The 7,704-nt window shown below is 55.0% G+C and overlaps 1 protein-coding gene across 1 annotated transcript in view; it reads left to right on the plus strand.

Moving 5' to 3' along the window:
• The window catches only part of RBM19 (RNA binding motif protein 19), a 73,539-nt gene extending 66,502 nt beyond the window's left edge, over window positions 1-7,037 (plus strand). The window contains exon 25 of the mRNA XM_072880396.1: window positions 6,644-7,037. The gene's annotated coding sequence lies outside the window, so the exon portion shown is untranslated. The remainder of the gene's footprint in view (window positions 1-6,643) is intronic.
• Window positions 7,038-7,704: the final 667 nt, after the last annotated feature.

Below are 7,704 nucleotides of genomic sequence, written 5' to 3' on the forward strand. Positions count from 1 at the left end.
AAACATGTTATTTCCTGGTCTGGAAACAGGCTAGAAAACATTCATGAGGGTTGGGTTTTTTTTTTCTGCACCTTCAAACATAATGAAGATTTTCTTTTTCCCTTAATGATACTTATCTTGTTGAGCAGTTTGACATTGGTTAATTTTTCAGGCAATTTGGTATCAAGGAAATCTGTTTGATGTGTGCGGGGGGGGCTGTGTATGTGTATACAGATATATATGCCCGTACATTAATTATGAAAATGCTGATCGCAGCTCTGGAGAACAGTTTGAGTTAATTCCTACTCCACAAGCAAAGACTCGACTTCTTTGTTATGTATTGAGAATCCCACACATTGCGCCCCTAAAATTACAGAGGGTTTAACAGGAATTTTTTGAAAACGAGCATATACCTGCTAATTACCCTGAATTAAAATGAATGCCTAAGTAGGTCTGCAGGAAATTCATCACTCCCCACTGCCTTTTTTTTTTTTCCCCAATCTGAAACAATCCTAATGATAACATAATGCAAACTCTCTTAACTGTCCACGTAGTTAAACCTGGGAAATAGCCTCCCGCCGGTGCTTAACCCCGGCGGTACTTCTGCAGCTGAACACCATCGCAATATGCTTATTTTGTTCAGGAGTGATAATAGTTTCTTTTAGCGGTAACTGTTAGTCAGTGAGGTTGTATCTATAACAAATGATCGCACACTAATTGCTGTAATTAGGCTATGATGAGCTGTAGCCCCGGCCCCCTCGTTTTGCTGGCTCTTGACACCACAGGGCTGGTGTCACCCTGTGTGCCGATCACCCCTCGCCTGCCCTGTGCTCCCTGGGGAGATCTGGGCACTTTTAGGGTGCAATGCTCATCTGCTCGGGGTGTCCTTTTTGGGGTGGGTACCTTGTATCCAGGCTGGGCTGGTGGCAGAGGGGATGAGCAGCCCGCTCCAAGCCTCTGCCCCTGGCCGCGTCGTCGCCTATCGCTCTGTGGGCAAGAGCTGGGTGATAACAGCCGTCCCGGGGGCTGCACGGCTTATTTTGGGCTCCAGCAGATGAGCTCTGGGGATTCTCTCTGGGCTCATGCAAGGCACGTGCTCTCCCCGTTGGAGAACTGAAACCAGTAGTTTACACTCGGTCCTGTCTTCTGCAATCCCTGGGACACGGCGCAGGGTCCCCGTGGGGTCTGCAGACCCCAGGTTGAAGCCTGCTGCCCCAGCGGGTGGGCTTTTGCCAGGTTGTGATGGCTTTGTCCAGGGCGAGACCCCGGAGAGCTGGACAGCAGCGGGACCCGTGACGGCTACGGCTGCTCCCTGGGCACCCTCCATATCCAGCTCCCCGGGGCGGCTCTGGAATTGGATTAGGATATTATTCAAATGCAGCCTTTTTACTGAATTAGAGGGTTAACGGGTTTTAATGTAAAACTAGCTTTACTTTATTGCTGCCTGTTGCCAGAGGCCTGTGTGGGCTGTTATCTACTTAAGGGGACAGCAAGCAGGTCAACGCGGAGAGGATATCCAACAGGCCCCGGTTTTGCTGGGCGCTGCGAGTCCCTCCGCTCCCAGGGCTGTGTGTCTCCGCCGAGCGATGCTTCCCGCTGCTCGCAGAGCCAGGCTGTGCGGCGGTGCCCTCTCTGATTGCTCAGAGTGACTCGTCGCCTTTGGAAAACTCTTGCCCACGATGTGTGTTGTTTTTCTCGCTGTCCCACGGGAGGAGGCAGGGGACTCGGCGCAGGCGTGGACAGGCAGGTAGCATCCCGCTCTGCGAGCTGTTGTTTTCCCGAGCTGTGGGCTTGAATTGCTGCTCCTTACAACATGCCCCCGTCCCTCTGCCCAGCCGCAAGTGGTTTCTTTTCATCGCCATTGCACTGGTCCCGCCTACAGCATTGGATCACAAATTTCAGCTCTTCTCATCTCTTTAGTCCCGTCCTGCCTTTGCAAAGTCTTCCTCCCAGGTGTGCCCCACGGGGCAGGGCTCTGGGAAGCGCTGAAGGGCCAAGCAAGCCTGTCTCCTTGCAGCAAGCACCGTAGATGCCGTTCGCCGGCCCTTTGCCAGGGCTGCAGGAAGAGCTCACGTCCCCCGGTGTCACGCTTGCTGCTTTCCAGCCCCTGCGTTGCAGGCAGCTGCCGGCTCTGGGCAGGAGCTCTGGGATCTCAAGCCTTTCTTTCTGCCTGTCAGCATTGGCAACTCTACCAGCTTTGCTTGTCTGCTCGCAGAGGCAGTAAGTGCGGTGTCTGTAGGTGCTTGAAGTTGTCTTCCTGAGCAAGATGTGGCAGGAAACACGCAGGAGGGGTTTGGGCTTTTAAAAAACCAGTGCTTCAGTTGCTGCTCCCTTGAGGTGGCTGAAGCAGTGCAAAGGCAGGCGTGCTGCTGGCGGAGCGATGCTCTCCCGCGGAGACCTTCCCTCGCTGCCTCAGTTTCCCCATTTGCAAAGCACGGTGCAGACCTACAGGTGGAAGCAGCTGTGTGCCGTGCCCATTCCCGCATCCCTGCCGGGAGCAGCCCGGCTCCCTGCCGGTTGTGCAGGTGTGCTGCAAACTCCTGTTCTAACTGGCAGTCGGGGCTTGCTTTTCTTCAGCTCCTAATTGTCTCCCTTCCTCCTTCCACCAGCCTTTTGCAATTGCAAACCCCATTTGCTTCTCCCCTGCCAAAGGATTAGCAAAGGAATGCCGCTGCTGCTGCCCCATCGTTTCCCCGCCTCGCACAGAAACCTCCTTTACCTTCCCTGCAGCCAGCGTTAAAATATTCTGACTGTGTTTAAGGGATCGGACGAGTTGCCGCTGGGTAAGCGATTGCCACGGATCAGCCAGGTTCAGCCTCAGCCGAGGTGACTCCCGGAAGCTGGACCCCATCATGGAAGGGGACAGCAGCAAACTGGCATCGCCCCAGGCTGCAGCTGCCCCTGGGGACGGTTGACTGGGACACTGGCTGGAGATTTGGTCGGGATTTGGGGAGCACGAGCTTCTCCTTAATATTACAGCATGTCTGGACCTTACCCAGGGTTGTACCGTGACCAGTGTTTGGCACCACCACCTTCCAGCTTCCACCACCACCTTCCAGCTTCCACCACCTCCTTCCAGCTTCCACCACCGGGAAATAAAACAGGAGAGCGAGGAGGCAGCGTGCAGCTTTCCTTTCCCTGGAGCACGGCTGTGTGTGACTGAGACACGCTGCCTCCTGTTTTCCCTAAATATATGCACTGGAGAGGGAGAGAAATCGCATGGCAGGGCTTGAGATTTCAGACTTAGCCCTTCATGAATAATAATCAAGCTCAGTAATTCACAGTAAATGGGTATCCAAATTGGCTAATAAGGGAGGCTTTCACCCCAAACTGGAGCTAGGAAGAGAGGCAGAGATCTATCAACAGATGTTGGCTGAGGCGGGTGTGTGGACGGTGTGACCTGAATCGGTGAAATAAGGAAAGCGGTGCCAGCGCGAGAGCGGGGAAACCGGAGAGCAGCGACGGGGGAGGACCCCGGAGAAGGGACGGCGTCCGACCTCCCCTGCCCCGCTGGGCAGCGGCGGCCAGGCTCGGACCGGCAGGAGCACGGACCCCTACGTTCCACAGTCCGTAATTAGTGACACATAATTAGGCTCAGCTCTCTCTTCCCGCCCCAGGACCGTGCTGGGCTGATGGGCATTAGCACGCCTGGCCCCGTGCGTCCTGCCAGCGCTTCTGCCCCGCAGCCCACCTGGACCGGAGGGCACGGAGCCGGTGTCATCCCGTCCCCACATGAGATGTCCCCAGCTCAGGGCTTAGCAAAGCTGCCGGGACAGCGATTGCAGGCGGCGCTGCTACCAAGGGGAAAGTAAGAGTAGGAAAGCAAGAGGGATGTCTGTAGCGTGTGTCAGGAGAGGTGATGTGGGGGGAAGAAGGTTTTCTTCATTTTCACGCAACTGAAAATCAGATTTTGCTTTGCCTGCTGTTTAATTTTCTCCTGCAAGAGCAAGCGAGGCAGCGGTAGGAGCTGCATTCAGGCGCAGTGAGGTGGGCTATTGGTCTTCATCTGCTGGCAAGCAGGCTCCGATGGGGAGGAGGCGTTGGCCCCCGGGACCCCCTGCTCCTGGGAAACGGCTCCCAAGTGCCGGGTGCCAGAGGGAGCAGCAGCAATGGGAGCTCGGGAGGGCTCAGAGTCCTTCCCTACCGCAGCTCAGCTGCTGCTTCCTCTCGCAGCATCTTAAGATGATGTTAGATAAAGCTGATATAAATTAAAAAAAAATGGAAGAGCACCTCTGCAGATCTCGGTCTGTGATTCGGGCTATTTAAATACGCAGAATAGAAGCTCAAAAAGCAGCCGATGAGTAGCTGAAGGAAGGATGCCCCTCCGAGGGCCGGCTGTTGCCAGGCGGTGTTTTGCAGCTGCTAAATGACTTTTTAAATTGAGGAGAAACCTACAGCCACTTTTACAGTCCCCTTAGCTCCCTTATATAGGGCAGCGCAATGGCTGGAGAGCACCATGCTGCCGCTTGGCTGAGTTACCGGATATCACAGTCCCGCTGTCCTACAGCAAGGAGTCGCAATGGATTCGAAATAAACCGCAGCAACTCTGGCCAAAGGCAATTTTCCTCCTGCCCTTCCGCTGCCCCTCGCCACCTCTCCCCTCCCCGTGCTGCTGGATTGAGGACACTCGCAAAATTTAGCACGCTGGGTGGCACGGAGCAAACAAACCTTCTTCTTCCCCCCCCCCCCCCGTAACTTGGCTTATTTAAGTGTGTTGGAAGGTGGTTTTGGGGTGTGCAGAATGTTTTTCCTTGGGGTGTGACAGATGCTCTCAATGCCCCAGCAGCTGCAGCACTGCAGAGGGGGTGGCTGGAGCCCCCCCGCATCCCTCCGTCCCTTCTCTACAGCTTAAACCGTCCCTCACGGCCCAAAACCAGAGGTGGGATTTAGCAGGTGTAATGAGGACAGCTTTATAAGCCATAAGAGATGGAGAGGAAATGGTGCTCTTGCCTCTCCTGCGTTTGGTGACCTAAAATCTTTTCGGAGTTAAGCGTAGCCCGTGTTAGCAGCCATCCCGCTGATGCCGATGGGGCTGGAGAAGTGCTCGGGTGCTGCCCTCTGATCGGTCCAAAGGTTTTCTACCTCATCAGCTTAGAAATCAGACCACAAAATGCAAAATAAAGCTTCACCCAAAGCACCACGAGAGATCTCTGTCCCGGCTGTACACTAAGTCTCCAGGTAGCCATCCCCGTGGCACCAGACCCTGCCTTTGCGTGGTCCACCCTGCCCCAAGAACCCCGGCAGCAAAGCCCAGGCTTAACCTCAGCCTCATCCCTCCTGCCGAGCCTCGGCAACGCTGAGCCCTGCCTGAGCCCCACGCCAGAGACTTAGTGTGTGGCCGGGACCGAGATCTGTCGTGGCGCTTTGGGTAAAGCTTTAATTTTGCATTTTGTGGTCTGATTTCTAAGCCGATGAAGTAGAAAACCTTTTAATTTCTTTTCTCCCCGAAGCTCTGGGCAGGTGTGCGGCACGAGCTGGCTCCACCGGCTCAGCCCGAAGCGGGACCCCCCTCCAGCCGCTCCGGTGGCACGGCCACCCCCTCGGCTGCCCCCGCCACCCCCCGGGGCTGGGAGCATCCCACCGGCGTCTAAATTAACCCAGGTTATTTTGACAGAGCCGAGGCAGGCAGAAACAACCCATGCGGTGGTGCTGGTGGCTCCAAAGGCTCCGTAACACCTGATGGGGAGGCAGAAACAGGCAGATTGCAGGCAGGAGCTGTTTTAATTTCCTTTTCGGCCGAACCCAGCCCAGCGTGTCAGCCCCGGGAAACAGGAGGACAGACTGTCCCAGGAGCAATTTTAAGCACGCGTCAGAAGAAGCGATGCGGGGCTGCGGAGGGCTCGCCGTCCTGCCCCCACCCCGTCCCCAGCAGGGTAAATGGGACAGGCACATCACCCCCCTGCAGCTGCAAACCAGGGCGGGTGCTCCTCCCACCAGAAATTGGGGCTGAAAAATGAAAACTGGGAAGTTACGTGGGTTTTTTTTAAACCCACCCCGCTCTGCGTTTCAGCTGCCGTGCCTGGAGCCCCCCGCGCCCGGCTGCGAGTGCGGCTGCGGGAGGGGGCGGCGGGGGCGGCGGCAGGCAGGAGCCTTGGACTTCGTTAGGATTCAGTCCTTAGATCTCTCCTTTCTCTCTGATGGCTGAGTGTGATTGACACTTACAAATTACCCAGCCAAAAGTGTCGAGTCTTTGACCCCTGAGTAACATCTTTGGCAAGCCTGAGATTTGCCAGCATTTTGTCATCTAATTACTACAAATCCCTTGAAAATTCACTGGCTGGTGAATTTTTAATGCGGGACAATTTCAATGTGATGCATCGCCCAGATGGGCACGCACGCGTGCTCCTTCCCTCTCCCCCCACCACCTCTTCTCCTTCCCTTTCTTCTCCTCCTTCTCTCCTTTCTTTTCTCCGCTTCCTCCCCCCCATCCCATTTCTTACCTCCCTCCTGCCTGTGTGCATCCACATTCATGGGAAGCGCCCCGGCATCTCATCCCCTCCCCGGGCTCTCCGTCCCGCTGGAGGAGCCTGCCGTGCCTGGGACGGAGCCGGGCACTTCGCGTCCCCCCCAGCCCGGCAGCAGCGTGCTCGAGTCCCCCTCGCTGTCTCACCGGCGGTGGCAGGGAGCTGCTACGTGGCATTAATTTTTTTTTCCATCTTCTCAGGTCTCTCGCTGATGGATGGAGAGGGAGAAGCCTCCGCTGGGGACTCGGCAGCCAGCACACTTGTTGCCAGCAGAGTCCACTCGTCCTGTGAACCCGAGGGCTGATTTATGCCACGCATCCAGGTCTTGGTATTCCCAGCCTTTTAAACAGACCTTGAATTTGGAGCGGGAGGAAGAGCCGTTGTCTGCCGGCGGATCTCCTCTTAAATGCGGGCAGGAACGTGACTCCCCTCGTCTCAGAAACGGCCCAACCTGGTGCACAGAAACATGGGGAGATGGACACTTCCCTTGCTGACCCCGGGGACTCTGGCAGAACCTGCTCTTAATGTCTGAATTAAATGATAATTTCTGTACATTAAAAACCACACGTATATTTTAAGGGTTTTCCAAACTGAGTCACATCTCAGGTTTGTTTGGGTATGTTTGTTTAATACATATTCGCCACAGCTAGGTAGTTATTTTGGTCGATAGGGAGATAAGCATATTTTCGGAGAGAGGCCTGGGGTTTGCTGTGTTCGGCTTTGTGCCTGTGTCATTTCTGTCCCCGCTCTCAGGCAATCACCTCCCGTCTCTCCCTTCCCGGCTTTCAAAGGGAAAGAGGCTTTGCTTTTCAACCAGGGTACCGCTTTACATATGTACGCAGCTGATAAAGTATTTTCACTTCGCCCCTTTCCCCTCTGGGAATCGCTGTCTTACGGCAAAACTGTTTTGTCTGACAAGGGCTGCAACAGATTACATGTGTTGGCTGCAAACACAGGGCCTTTTTTTTCTTCTTTTTTTTCCTTTTTGAGAACCGCATACCTTTAAAAAAAAAAATCCCTCTGCACTGCCATAGCAAGCTCTGCCTTTTGCCTCATGTCCCCGGGAGCACCCCCGTGGTCAGATCTGCTGGTGGCATCAGACCTCCCCGAGGTGATGCATCTCTCCGGGTTGGGTGTCCTGAGTGTTTTTCTCACATGAATTTGAGCCTGAATCCAAAAAATGCCACTGATTCTGTCGGGGCTGAGCACTTCAGCTGGTCTGGCCTGGGGATTCGGCTGCGGTTTGGGGTGGGATTTCTCG

This window comes from Ciconia boyciana, chromosome 15, assembly GCF_034638445.1.
Source record: "Ciconia boyciana chromosome 15, ASM3463844v1, whole genome shotgun sequence".
NCBI lineage: Eukaryota > Metazoa > Chordata > Aves > Ciconiiformes > Ciconiidae > Ciconia > Ciconia boyciana.